Source organism: Lepidochelys kempii, chromosome 10 (assembly GCF_965140285.1).
Source record: "Lepidochelys kempii isolate rLepKem1 chromosome 10, rLepKem1.hap1, whole genome shotgun sequence".
Taxonomy (NCBI): Eukaryota; Metazoa; Chordata; order Testudines; family Cheloniidae; genus Lepidochelys; species Lepidochelys kempii.
Genome location: NC_136389.1, coordinates 69,652,685 through 69,665,787, shown reverse-complemented (window position 1 = coordinate 69,665,787; position 13,103 = coordinate 69,652,685). Strand labels below are relative to the sequence as shown.

At 42.9% G+C, this 13,103-nt stretch overlaps 1 long non-coding RNA gene across 2 annotated transcripts in view; it reads right to left on the bottom strand.

Moving 5' to 3' along the window:
• Nucleotides 1–401: 401 nt before the first annotated feature.
• Nucleotides 402–13,103, bottom strand: part of LOC140895022 (uncharacterized) — a 47,438-nt gene continuing 34,736 nt past the window's right edge. Inside the window, exons 2-5 of one of the 2 annotated variants that reach the window (XR_012154041.2) lie at nucleotides 8,072–8,132; nucleotides 3,977–4,104; nucleotides 2,181–2,254; nucleotides 402–1,785 (exon numbers count right to left, since the gene is read on the bottom strand). This is a non-coding gene — a long non-coding RNA (uncharacterized LOC140895022). Of the gene's footprint in view, nucleotides 1,786–2,180; nucleotides 2,255–3,976; nucleotides 4,596–8,071; nucleotides 8,133–13,103 lie in introns of those variants that run through there. The other variant, XR_012154040.2, reaches the window with a different exon arrangement.

Below are 13,103 nucleotides of genomic sequence, written 5' to 3'. Positions count from 1 at the left end.
CCCTGGGAGATGAGGCTCAGGCTTTCACCCCAGCCCCCAGCAAATCTAATGCCAGCCCTGGCAACCCCATTAAAAAGGGGTCATGACCCACTTTGGGGTCCTGACCCACAGTTTGAGAACTGCAGCTCTAGTGTATGAAACAATCCACCCTGCCCTGCCCAGCCCTCAGTGGCAACACTTTACACGTGCTTTTCACAAGTGTAAAGGCAGTAGAGAATAAGGTCCATATACTGCAGTGACAAATGAGGCACAATGTACATAAAAAAAAAAATCATGCATTTTGGGTTTACCACACAATGGGAGAGAGAGACAGACAACCAAACTACCCTGGGAGAAAAATAAAAAAGCTTTCCAAATCAGACTGTTGTGTTTTTATTTCAAGAGATGTTTAAACCATCTTCTTAGCAAGTAAATACATCTGATACCATTGTCTGACATGGGAAAAAACAAAAGGGAAAAGTTAGTAGGTAGGTGGGCTGTCAAAAAAAAAATCCGATAACAGAATGTGCACCATGTTGTGGGAGCAGAGTTCCAAAATGAGGAGGCAACAAGTCTGGTTTTGTTTCCTCATGATTTCAATGATCAGTTGAAAGTAAAAATAAATGCTAAGATTCCTTCTGAATGTGACCATTTGAAGGTACCTGTAACTTCCTGTTTAGGCCCCAAATCTTGTCACTTGAAAGCAGTCATGCCTGCCTCTGGAAGCATGACAGAAACTTACAGCTGGCAGGCACTTACATTTCAAATTGCCTGTTTGTTTCCTCAGCAAGTTTGTTTCCTCACAGTTCACAGCTGCACTATCACCTGAAGTGTGAAGGGACACAATTCGTCTTTGGTGAGGAACATCCCATTCTCTGAACTGGCACTTTGTGCCAACAGAACACCATACATCAGTTCTGAAACCCCTCTTTCAGTGAACTGATTGATTCCTTCCATTGTTCACAGAACAAGTGCTCAGTCCAGTTCTTGTGCTTCTGGCCGTATGGTCAGCATGAGGAGGCAGCGGCAAGTTGATTTTTTAAGCTTCTTGGTTAGATCTTTCAACCACTTGTATATAGCAAGGGTTGGAAGCGGGGCCTGGAAGTTCACCCCATTCCGTAGACTTCAGAGCTTGAGCTCCATCCCAAGCTGCAACTTCAAAGGGCTGTCTCTGCAGCCTGGTGTCTGAGGCTCACTTCTACGGGCTGCAAAACGCTGTGTCAATAGACTCTGAATGAGCAGGGTAAGGCCAGGAAACCCCTGCCCCTGTGCAGGTCCACCAGCCATTACCTTCCCACGGAGTGAAGGTGCAGTAGCGGCAGGGAATATGGAAGCCTAAATCTGTAGCAGTAGTGTCAGGGAGAAACCTCCCTACCACTCCACAGCTTGTGAGGAACTATCCTTTCCTCTCTCCCTGTTGTCCCTATGGATGCCCTCAAGCCATGCCTAGCTATGGTCAAGTCAAGTCATGACACAAATGTGCAGACACCTGAGCATCCATGAAAAAATATGCAGGTGTAGCACCCTGGTAATTAGGCCTCTGATAAAGTATAAAAATCACCCCGATATTTACAATGAAGTTTTGGGTTTCTATACGGGGGGAAAGTTACAAAGAGGAAAGGATTCTTCTGTCTGGGCTCTTGACTCCCGTGGGATTATGGGTTGGGAGATTGATTCATGAGTCCTGGAAATCATTTGGAGTAGCTTCAGGAATGGTGCCAGTTTAGCTACCGGTGTTGTATCATTTCCACGTGGGTCATCCTTCCGAAAAAGGAATGCAGACAAGGGAAAGGCTGCTCCCGCTGCCTGTAAAGGTTACAAACACATCTGTAATTTCTTTCCTGGCACTAGGGTGACCAGATGTCCTGATTTTATAGGGACAGTCCTGATTTTTGGGTTTTTTTTTTCTTATATAGGCTCCCATTACGCCCCACCCCCATCCGATTTTTCACATTTGCTGTCTGGTCACCCTACCTGGCACCCCTTTAAAGGTCTGTTGATGCAGACTCCAATAACATATCCAGCTTGCTGCCGAAATCAGTAAGATTTGTATGTGGTCATTATTGCTTCCCAAGCAAGCACTTGATAATGTTCACATATTTCACTGAACAAATTTAGAAGCAAACAAACAGTCTCAGAGAGAAGAGATGAGGTAAAATTAATATAGACCCAAACACAGTCGATGGTGCGACACAACTTACTTGTTCAGAAGTTCTGGGCCAGATCCCAGCTCATGCTAATGTCCCTTTGTAGAGCTGGAGCAGTGCCAGGGGACCTAAAAGAAGCACGAAAGGGGGTATCTTCAGCAGGCACAGAACTGGCATAGCAGGTCCTACTGCTGCGCCAGGTACATCTCAGGAGCAAGAGAGCCTGTCAGAAATGAAGCACATGGCACTCTAGAAATCATTGGCAGCATAGTAGCTCCTCGTGGTTGTTAGAAGCCAGGGCAAGTTAAAGCAGCCTGTAGGCTGCTCTAACTTGTACCAGTGTGACCCCTGGATAGCCCCATAACAGCAAGGGGAGGAAAGGCCATTTAAAACTACCTTTGTCTCCCTGCAACAACTACATTGATCTCTACTCCAGCACAGTTGAAGATTTAGCCCATTAAACCCTATTCTTCTGTTCTTTACTCTGGTGTAAGTAAGGAATGATGCCATTGAAATTAATGGAATTATAGTGATGTCAAACCAGGGTACACAAGTGTCACTGACAGCTCTACTCACCACTGGAGTGCCTCCTTCTGGCCACATCTGGGGATTATCTCTGCCAGGCCAACGCCCCTTCCTGTGGTTGCACTCCATCACTCTCTCTGTGTCGCACTCTCCTCAGGACTTAACTGCTCTCACTTCATGGCTTGGCCCCCCAGCCTTCTAGGAAATCAAAGTCCCGCAGGACCAACTGTCCCAGGGAATCTTTCCATTCACTGCCCCTTAATGGCACCACTACCCAGTGGCTGGTAGAGGGACCAAGACCTGCCCTCTATACTGGGTTCCAGCCCAAGGACCTTACAACAGGCAGTCATGGTTTGTACAGTCCTGAACCTTACTGCTGTAGCCTTGGGCTATTTCCTATCTTACTTTCTCTCACCCTGAGTGTGACTTCAGTTTCTCTCCCTGCAGCCCTCTTCTGCTCTCAGCTACTAGGCTTTATACAGACCCTTCCTGTTCCTGTCCAGCTGAGCTTTATCTGTAATTAATTCTTCTTGCTCCCTGGCTCCTCCTCCAGGTGCAGCCCAGATGGATAATTGGCCCACATAGCCGCCTTAACCCCTTCAGGCTCTGTGTGGGGTGGACACCCCAGCACAGTGAGAAGGAGAATCACGCATGTTTTCTCTTTATTCAGTGTGTCATTTTGGGTTAAGATGAGCACATAGACACAGAGACTTTTTAGCAAGACAAAGTTAAGGGTGCGTGAAGCAAGCAAAATCAACGGTAATCAAAAATATCTAGGGAGACCAGCCATCAGTCACACACTTCTTATGACACCGAGGATACGAGCTGCACCTGTGTTAGCGCTTCTGTAATATTCCGAGTTCGTCATTTCATTTCAGAACTTCCGTGTGAGAGCTAACCTACAGCAGTGTTCCCCCTTGCTGCATTTAATAAAGCTGACTGTACGTATGAGCCATCGGTATATGTCGTGAAGTGGCAGTGATGCTCTTTTCCCTATTAGCTGAACACAGTCTCAGTCCATGTAAGTCTCAAGCTGTGAGAAACACACTTTTAGATGCTGTAAACCAAGGTTAGACATTTCACGCTGTAATCAGAACTGGCATCTTCCAAGGAGCTCCTTTGCTATTTAAAAGCAGAACTGATTGTAAAGTAACAAGGTGATAGTATGAAAGAATGATTTCTCTAGCAGGAGCCCTCCTGGCATAACTAGATGACCTGCTCTAAAAGCTCTCATTTTAAAACAGCAGGGTAGACATTAAACATACAACTCAAACCTGGAGAAAATCTCTGAATAGTCAAATAAATATATAAATAAACAGCATTACCTCCCAGTTGGTCCACCGACTTCCAGATCTGTAATTCTTGCACTTCATTCTGTAATCTGTTTATCTAGCAGATTCTACTCCTAGCTCATAGTTCAGATTCATCGGGGTCGACATCTCCTTCCACTTCTCTGGAAACACAATGTTCTTCAAATGAGCAACCTGCAGCCTAATGCTCCTCACATATTACCCTCTCCTAGTATGGTCACAAGTTATATTAGGGTTCTATTTATAAATGGTGTACAAAGAGTTACTAGGTTATTAGCAGATGTTAAAAGCATCTTACAGACATGAGTAACATGTGTTAGGAGCACCTCAGTTAAAGGTGTTGCAGATGGTATAAACCAAGATCACGACCAACCTATTGACCTGTTGGACTCTAAACCAATCCAAAACATTTAATCACCCATTTCTTGAAACATCTATTAATTCTTTATTTAGCCTTTATAAAGTGTCTATAAATGTAGCCTGGACATACACTGTGACTGTAATATTAAAGAATGATATTTTACCTTTTCTTTACTTAAATTTCAATTTGGCAAACTGGGAATATAATCTAAGCAGTAGGAAATTTGCCAGATTATCGTTATCTGACCAAAACATTACAGCAATTCGCTGCCTTTGGCCCAGTGATTTAAATGTAGACACCTAAATCTGTATTTAGACATGCAGAGCTCAATCCTGCATGATGCTGAGCATGCTGCCCGGCTCCAGCAAAGCACTTCAGCACCTGTTTAACTTTAAGCATGAGAGTAGCCCCATGAGTTTGCTGAATCAGTGCAGGATGGAACTCCTACGTGTGTGGATTGATTTTCAGAAATGCTGAGTACTCACTACCTTTTCTGAAGTTAATGACTCTCAGCACCTTTGAAAATCAGGCCATTTTGGTAGGCACCTAATTATGGAGTTAAGTGCCTGAGTTTAGGAATAGACGGTATAATTTTTGCCCTTTATTTATACATCTCCGGCACATCACAGTACAACAGGTGTCTGCACAAATGCATAATGTGCAACCTTAATGTAGTTACATATTAGGGTCCTGTCTTGCAGTTGTCCTTTTGCGGAAGCCTACTGGGTGAATGAGGGTGCATTAGCATAGATGGTCCAGCTAATAGATCCTACTGCAAGAGCAGAGTCCAGATGAGATTCCTTCATTGAAACTGCAAAGCTTGTGAGTGTTTTTTTTTTTAAACAAACCTTTCATGAAAATAGATCCTTCCTGCCTCTTTCATGAACCAGTTCTTTTTAATAATTCATACTGATTTAAGAACATTTTATTATTCTCCGTAGTGTTAAAAGATAGCCTGACTGCTAAATTAGCAACTTCCTGCAAATTGCAGATTTTAATAGCAGTGGTCACAGTTACAGAAAAACCCAAAGAGAATCCAATTAATGAACTGAATCAATTAAAAAAGACTAAAAGAAACAACATTAAGAAATGCCACTGGCTTTTTGTGGTAAGAAATGATAGGGCAAGTAAATTATGTAAGCCATTGATAGGTGTGACAAGCAGACCTGGCAGCTATGAGTTAGCATCCCAAATAATTTCTTAATATCCTATTTTGGAAAAAAATCTTACAATGTTATGTGATTTGTTACTATTGCATAGCAATTGTTATTTCTCTAATGCCAATAATGAACAGACAGGAAGAAGGTAGGACTCTAACTATATTATGTTGCCAAGTCTTGCAATTTTCTCACAGGTTTCGCAGTATTTGGTGTTTTTTGTTCAAGCCCTAACTCCTGAAGCTGAGCAATTTTGAGACAGTTTCTGCCTTCATTTTTTTCACAAAGTGTTTAGCTTTCATGGGTGAGGAGAAAAGCTTGAAAACATGACCCGGGTGGGGCCTAAAGACTCAAAATCCAAGAGACAAATAAAAAGAAACCCAAACACATTATTGTAAAAAATCTCCTGATTTTTTGTAGCCTGGTTCATGATTTTTTAAACGCTTGCAATTGGCAATAATGATATTCTGCTCTATTGGGTAGGCATTTCCTTAGAGACTTTACCTGTGCCTGAGCTGCTTTTCACTTGGTATTAAAGTTTGTACACTAAGTGAGGGACTAAGTGTGTCATTTTGCACGGACCCGCGCTGGAGGTGATGCAAACCACCCCACTCCACGAGCTACAGCACAACAGGACCCAACTTGGTTGCAGATTTGAAGGGCTATCTCAATGTCAATATTAAATAAGAATAATGGGGAGGTATAATCCTTCCCCCAGCAGCCAGCTGATCTGGGTATAAATTGGCCATGGGTAAATCTGGGCTGGGATAGAAGGTTACTAAACCTCCAAGAGGGAGGTTCTAGAGTAGCCTTCCAATAAAGTAATGCGGGGCAAGAAACCTAACTGATTTTAAGATGGAGCTTAGTAAATGTGGTAAAGGGACTACATGATGAGGTTGCCCATGATAGCGGAGGACTGGAATCAAGGGCGCAGGACATCCCTTCCAGTGCTATGTTCTTAGAAGGGTTCACCATCCTTTTGCAAGCTGTATGGACAGAAGAATGGAGCCATGTGTCCACCTACCTGAAACTCCCCACCCACTCTGGGTGTTCACCAAAGGAGCAAGGACTGGCTCCTGTGTGGAGTGCTCAAGCCAGATTAACTTCCTTGCACCCTGCCTCCTGTGCATCCAATCAAAGGTCAGTCATGGTCTGGCTGTGATTCACTGAAACTACCCCCAAATAGGGTGACCAGATAGCAACTGTGAAAAAACAGGATAGGAGGTGGGGGGGTAATAGGCGCCTATAAAAGAAAAAATCTCAAAAAATGGGACTGCCCCTTTAAAACAGGACATCTGGTCACCCTATCCCCAAAGAACTGAGTGTGTGACTGGCATGCCTTCCCCTTATTGTTAATGTGGTTGGGACAGGTGTATTTTGGGAAATGCAATTTCAAATGCATGCCGGGCACTTATTAAAAGGTTGTTTGCCTTATACTAAAGTAAACTGACAGGTTTCAGAGTAACAGCCGTGTTAGTCTGTATTTGCAAAAAGAAAAGGAGGACTTGTGGCACCTTAGAGACTAACCAATTTATTTGAGCATAAACTTTCGTGAGCTACAGCTCACTTCATCAGATGTATACTGTGCAGTTGATAGATTATCATACACATTGTAAGGAGAGTAATCACTTTACATAAGCTATTACCAGCAGAAGAGTGGGGTGGGGGGTGAGAAAACCTTTTGTAGTGATAATCACCCATTTTTTCATGGTTTGTGTGTATAAAAACGTCTTCTGTATTTTCCACAGTATGCATCCGATGAAGTGAGCTGTAGCTCACGAAAGCTTATGCTCAAATAAATTGGTTAGTCTCTAAGGTGCCACAAGTCCTCCTTTTCTTTTTACTAAAGTAAACTGTCTCTCTTTGGGTCTTAATAACAATAACGCTAGAGATATACAAAGGTGTATGAAAATAATCTGAACGGCAGTAAAATAAGTGCTTGCAAGCTGGGCACTGCATACTTCATGGTGGGCTTGCATTTTAGTGCTCCTTTTGCTCATCTCTGCATATTATATCATCGTTAGACTGCAATGTGTCACAACATTACACACCACAAATTAAGCATTGCATCAAGCTGTTTTTGGCTTGAGATGTAAAAGAAATACATTTGGGTGAATGTATACATGCAGCAACGTAGACAGGCAAAGATTCCAATCAACACAAATGCTCCTAACACAGTTTGGTGCAATTTATAGATTCAGGGACAGATCCTCCAATGTTGTGCAATGCTGGTTTAAAGCTCAATCTTTGCTCTCTTGGATCATGGTGCTGTTTTATGCAGGCTGGGACCTGAGAGCTGTGTGAGAGTAGCCTGAGATTCCAGTCTGACCTTGTTCCCACACAGGTGTGCTAAGAGACTAGAGTTTCTCTGTGCTTGGTTTCAGAGTGGTAGCCTTTACCCCCTGCCCTGACTGTAATCCAGCACCTGAATTTAAGGCACTGGGGGGAATGATCTGAAATATTCACAGAAGGAATACAGTAAAGAGAAGGCAAAAGACAATCTACTGTAACATACAGTGGGTAGTTCCCCATCAATGCATCAGCAAACACACATATTATGGCAGCTAGCAGATGGCTAAAATGGAGCCATACGCTTGTATCCTGTGATGCATGGCTGTGTCTTCCTTTTCTTCATGCTCTTCTTTATCCCCCCCTGAAACACAGAAGTAACATGGATTATATTTCTCTGCTTGTTTACTATCGCACTGAGACTGCTGCCGTCAGTGCTCAGGTACAGATATGCATTTGGAGTGGATTGAAACTACATAGTGTCCATGTTCAATCCTCCTTTCCCCTCAGAAAAACTATGTAGCCACCTCCTTCTCTGTGTGCTCTCTGCTCACCTTTTCCAGTCCACCAGCCCCCATGACATTCCCATCCCAGCACTTTCAGATAGACACCTGGGTCCAGATTCAGAGCTAGCAAGCCATGTCCTCAGCTGTTGTAAGTCTTCATGGCTTTGTGAAATGATTTCAACATAGTAATGTGATACCTACCCTCCTTTGTAGAGTGATTTGAGATCCTTGGATGAAAATTGCTATCTTATACTATACCGTAATGGTCTCCCTGTTATCAAGCAGATGAGCATGGGGTCCAATCAGAAACAATTGCTTACACCAGTCATGCCCTGCTACCTGCGGTTGGTGGCTGGACTCTGCCACCAATCGGGAAAAACTGTGAGGGTCTGGCCATGGGCAGCCACCCAGAAAATTACATTGCTGCTGAGAGTAGGTAACCATGCTCCAATTAATCCAATTAATTCCAGATTAATCTGGAGTGCAGTATGAGGTTAGATAGCTGCCCTTTATGAATCCATGGTCTACAAATAGAAAAGACTTTCACAAGGACTGCTGTTTTTTGAGGGAGGGGAGGTTAGTTTCCCCAAAGTATTAGTTCAAACTATCTGCCTCTGTCACCTTTTCAAGTGATTTCCCTGGCCGCTTTCATTAACAGGACTTCATCCCTGCTAGGACAGTGAACTGGAGATATGCTCCATAGGAAAAAGAGAGATACACGGTATTCAAGCGCTTGCTCTCACTAAAACAAAGTCCTTCCTCTTTACAAATTACTGAACATCGATAAGGAGAAAGTCACAAAGGCCCAGCCTTTAGAATTATCCCATCTCATTAGTTCCTTGGCTAATAAAATAATCATAATGAATAAGACTTAGCATTTCTATAGGAGTTGTCATACAAGGATCTGAAAATATTTCACAAAACATTCCTATGGGTAGGAAGATAATGAGTGTTACCCTGTTTGTTTGATGGGTACACCCAACCATGTAGGGGACAAGGTCAAAAATTTCAAAAGTGATCTTTTTTCTCTGGGGTTGCCCATTTTGAGACATCTTGGGCCTAGTTTTCAGAAGTGCTGAGCATCAACAGCTCCCATTGAGTTCAGTGAGAGCTGGGGGTGCTTAGCACTTCTATCTTATACTGCTGCCCATCCCTGTAGTATCTGGGCCCCATGTCAGTAAGTCACTATTGAGAATCAGGCCTTCAGTGCCTCGAGCTGGACACTCAAAAATTACAGCATCCAACATTAGTTGCCATGCTTGAAAATTTTGGCCCAAGTGACTTGCTCAAAGTCACCCAGCAAATCAGTGACAGAGGTAGAAAAAGAACCCAGGAAACCTGATTCTCTGGTCCCTGTTGTAACCAGTAGGTATTACTCTCTCTATAAGTAAACCTAATTCTCCCTACTTTCGCTGTGATGCCTTACAGCTCCTCTTTAGCTTGAGGTCCCATAGCTATCTAGAAAGATACCTCTCTTTATGCACAGCAGATGTGCTACAATATACAAGGGCACCTTTGGGAGGAATGCACATAGACTTGAAACTGCCATCCCGGTCTTCACAACAACATTTAATTTGTCTTCCTCTGCTCATGCAGTGTGCATCTGCCACTTCCTGGCACTGCCCTGGGTTGTAGTGTGGGGGATTCCCAGCTTCCAAACATACACACTGTATCCCATTTGTTCCTTTTGGATTATTTTCCCTCACGAGCTTTCCATGCCTTTGGCTGGCTAGCATTCTATATCCACAGAGTCTTGAAAATGCACTTGCTGAATGGTGTATAACAGAAGAACTGGAAACAATTATGTGGCCAGATCAAAAGCTAGCCCAAATCCCTGCATACATTCTATCTCACAGCTGAGGGTCATCACTAAATCACCACCATCCAGGTGGAGGTGTCAGCTGTGGATAGACCCTAACTATTCCCTGTATACAAACCTCAAGGCTGAGTACCCTTTGCTGACTCACAATAGAATTTTGCTGAACGCTCAGTAACTTCTCCCCCAAAAATGTCTTTTTCCCTCATCTAAAGGATCAATGCTTAGACTGAGTTCAAGATTTAAGGCAGTTTTACTTTGCACAGCCTCTGAGGGATGATTATTGCCTAACTGTACAGGTATTTATATATGCCCATCACCACAGCATCTAAACATCTCACATTATTTGTAAACAGCTCAATGAATATAATGCACAATAATCTACACTGAAAGTTTAATGCACTCCTGGAAGGTGCTAGATAATATGGTGATGAGCACAGAATAAGAACCTGTGGAGAAGAGAATAGACAGTCATGTTTCCATCACTCTTTCAGCACAATGATGACTTGCCTTCACCAAAAACTCATCTGAACAGATGCACCTTCTGTTTTGCCCTGAAGGCTGCTACATTCTGACTCTAACTAACAGCCAAAGGAAGTCAGGACCCTTTATTCAGAATGCACTGCCACTGGCCCAAGAAAATTCTCTCTGGAATCAGAGACCTCACAAATCCAGGTGACCTTGCTGCTATGGAGAGAGAGAAGAACAGAGGAGGTTTTTCAGATTATGATGTCCCAGACCCAGTCTGTTCAAGTCTCTATAGCCAGCACCTTTAATTGCGCCCAGAAACAAATAGTAGCCAAAGGATAGCGAGGAACATGGGTGTAATACATGTGGCAGTTTTATGTACTCACCCACATGAACGGTGGGACACTATTCCACACCACCTACTGTATTTCTTTCCTTAGTGACATACACCTTTTTTGTTAAATGTAGCACATTTTAGAATGTGTAAAAATCAATCTTCTCGGCACTGATGGAACAGTGATAAGAGCACAGAGAAGCCTTGTGACAACTGAAAAAAAAAAGTTCTCCAGAGCAAAGAACAATATCAAGTAAGCTTTGAACTGACAACTTCTGCTGCTGAAATCCAATGCACTGGCAACAAGCCACCACCATGTACAGACAGCAAGCAGCAGCCAATAAAATACGAGTGCATTAGAAATGCATTAAGTAAGCAAAGTATCACCAGAGCAGAATACAGTAGGCACAATTATCTTGTAATTTATTTTCCTGAGGAAAGTTAAACTTGTATTCTGGGCCCAATTCTTCACCACTCTTGACCAAGTTATGAACTCCTTTGCACCAGTGCCAAGTGGGTATAAAATCAGAATGATAGCATGTTATACCCCCTCTGCACTGGTTTAAATGGTGACACAAGGTTTGGAGCAACAGAGAGCAGGTCCCCCATGTCTAGTTTACAGTGCCCCCCAGGTTTTGCTCCACTGCCGTGTTGACTACCTGTGATGTTCGCAGGTTCCCAAATCATTTCAGCTGCACCTGCACAATCAGTGCACGCACACACACACTATCTGAGCTCATATTCCTGTTGCCTTTTTTTGTTTGTTGCTGGGACTGGTTTATCCAGCATTGTATAGGTGGCTTTCAAAGAACGGAGACCATCAATCATTTGTCAATTCCCTGATTGAATAAAGATAGCATGTGGCCGAAGGAGAAGAAAATAGGAAAGAAAATGGTTGTAAGTGATTCCGAAGCCTTGTTTGCTATGATTTCATACGTTTTTGATAATTGACACATGCTTTTTCAGAGTAACATTTCCTTTAAAAGCTTTGTACTTTCTCCAGGCACCATATCCCTTTTATTTTCAAATAAAATACTGTAGATAATCGGAAGATGGCTGACAGCACAGGTTGGATTAACTGCTTAGCGACTGGATTGTGATTCCCTTACACGTGTTAACGGCCCCTGCCTCCACAAGTACACTCACTGATTTCAGTGTGAGTGAGGGGATCCAAATCTGCCCCTAAATATTAGTGATAACACCAACCCGTGCTACAGCTACTTAATTGTCCTGTGCTAAGGTCACACCAAGCAGCATTTTGATGAGTTTGGTTTCCAAAATGAGCTTGGTTACTAAAATTTCCAGAAGCAGGCAAAGCGGGCATTGATTCTGCAATACAGCATGCTTCTGTCAGCACAGGTAGCGTGTCGATATTTTTTCCAAAGTTGAGAGCCAGTTAATGAAAGCTTTTTTTCAAAATCAGCCACATTTATGTTTTATATTGAAAAGTCATATTTATGTTTTACATATAAAAAGCTTAATCTTATTAGTCATGTTTTACATCCACAGAATACAGAAAGACAACAAAGGGCAGAACTGGGGCTGCCTAGATATTTATGTTAATGTTTGGGGCGGGGATTGCCTCCAAATCTAGTGAGTTTCAGATCTCTGGCCTTGAATCAGCTCCCACCTATGCTGAGTAACTCCACTGACTTCAATGGAATTCAACCCATGTTATACCAGTGTAGGAAGGAGGCGGCTGTGGTTCACTGTACTGTTATTGTTGTTGCATCCACTTGCTCTTTCGAAGAGGCATAAGTCCAAAGAGCTGTCACTGCAAATCTTTAAAACTGGTATAAGTTTGATCTCTTCCTAGATGAATGATCTAGCCTGACAACTTTAAACTGTGTTAGTCAGGAGAACTCCATGCTAAAACCCTACAGGCTAATGTAAGCTCTCCCAGCACTCCACAATATTGTACAAAGCCATTTATATTAAACTGCAAAACACAGGTGACTAAATGTAATTAAATCTCAAAATTGCTTCAGTGAGGGGTTGCAATGGGTGCGGGTGAGAAATGTCCATTAAGCATCTTGCTATACAGCTCTACAGCTTTGTTTCTCTATTGCCTAAATCCCCATCACTGAGACTGCTGAATTTATCAGACTTTATGGCATGCAACACATTAGAAATTGGGCTGAGATCTCTTCGCTATTTACAACCACTGTATCAGAATAATTTACACCTTTCCCCCCAACCTGGAGACATTCA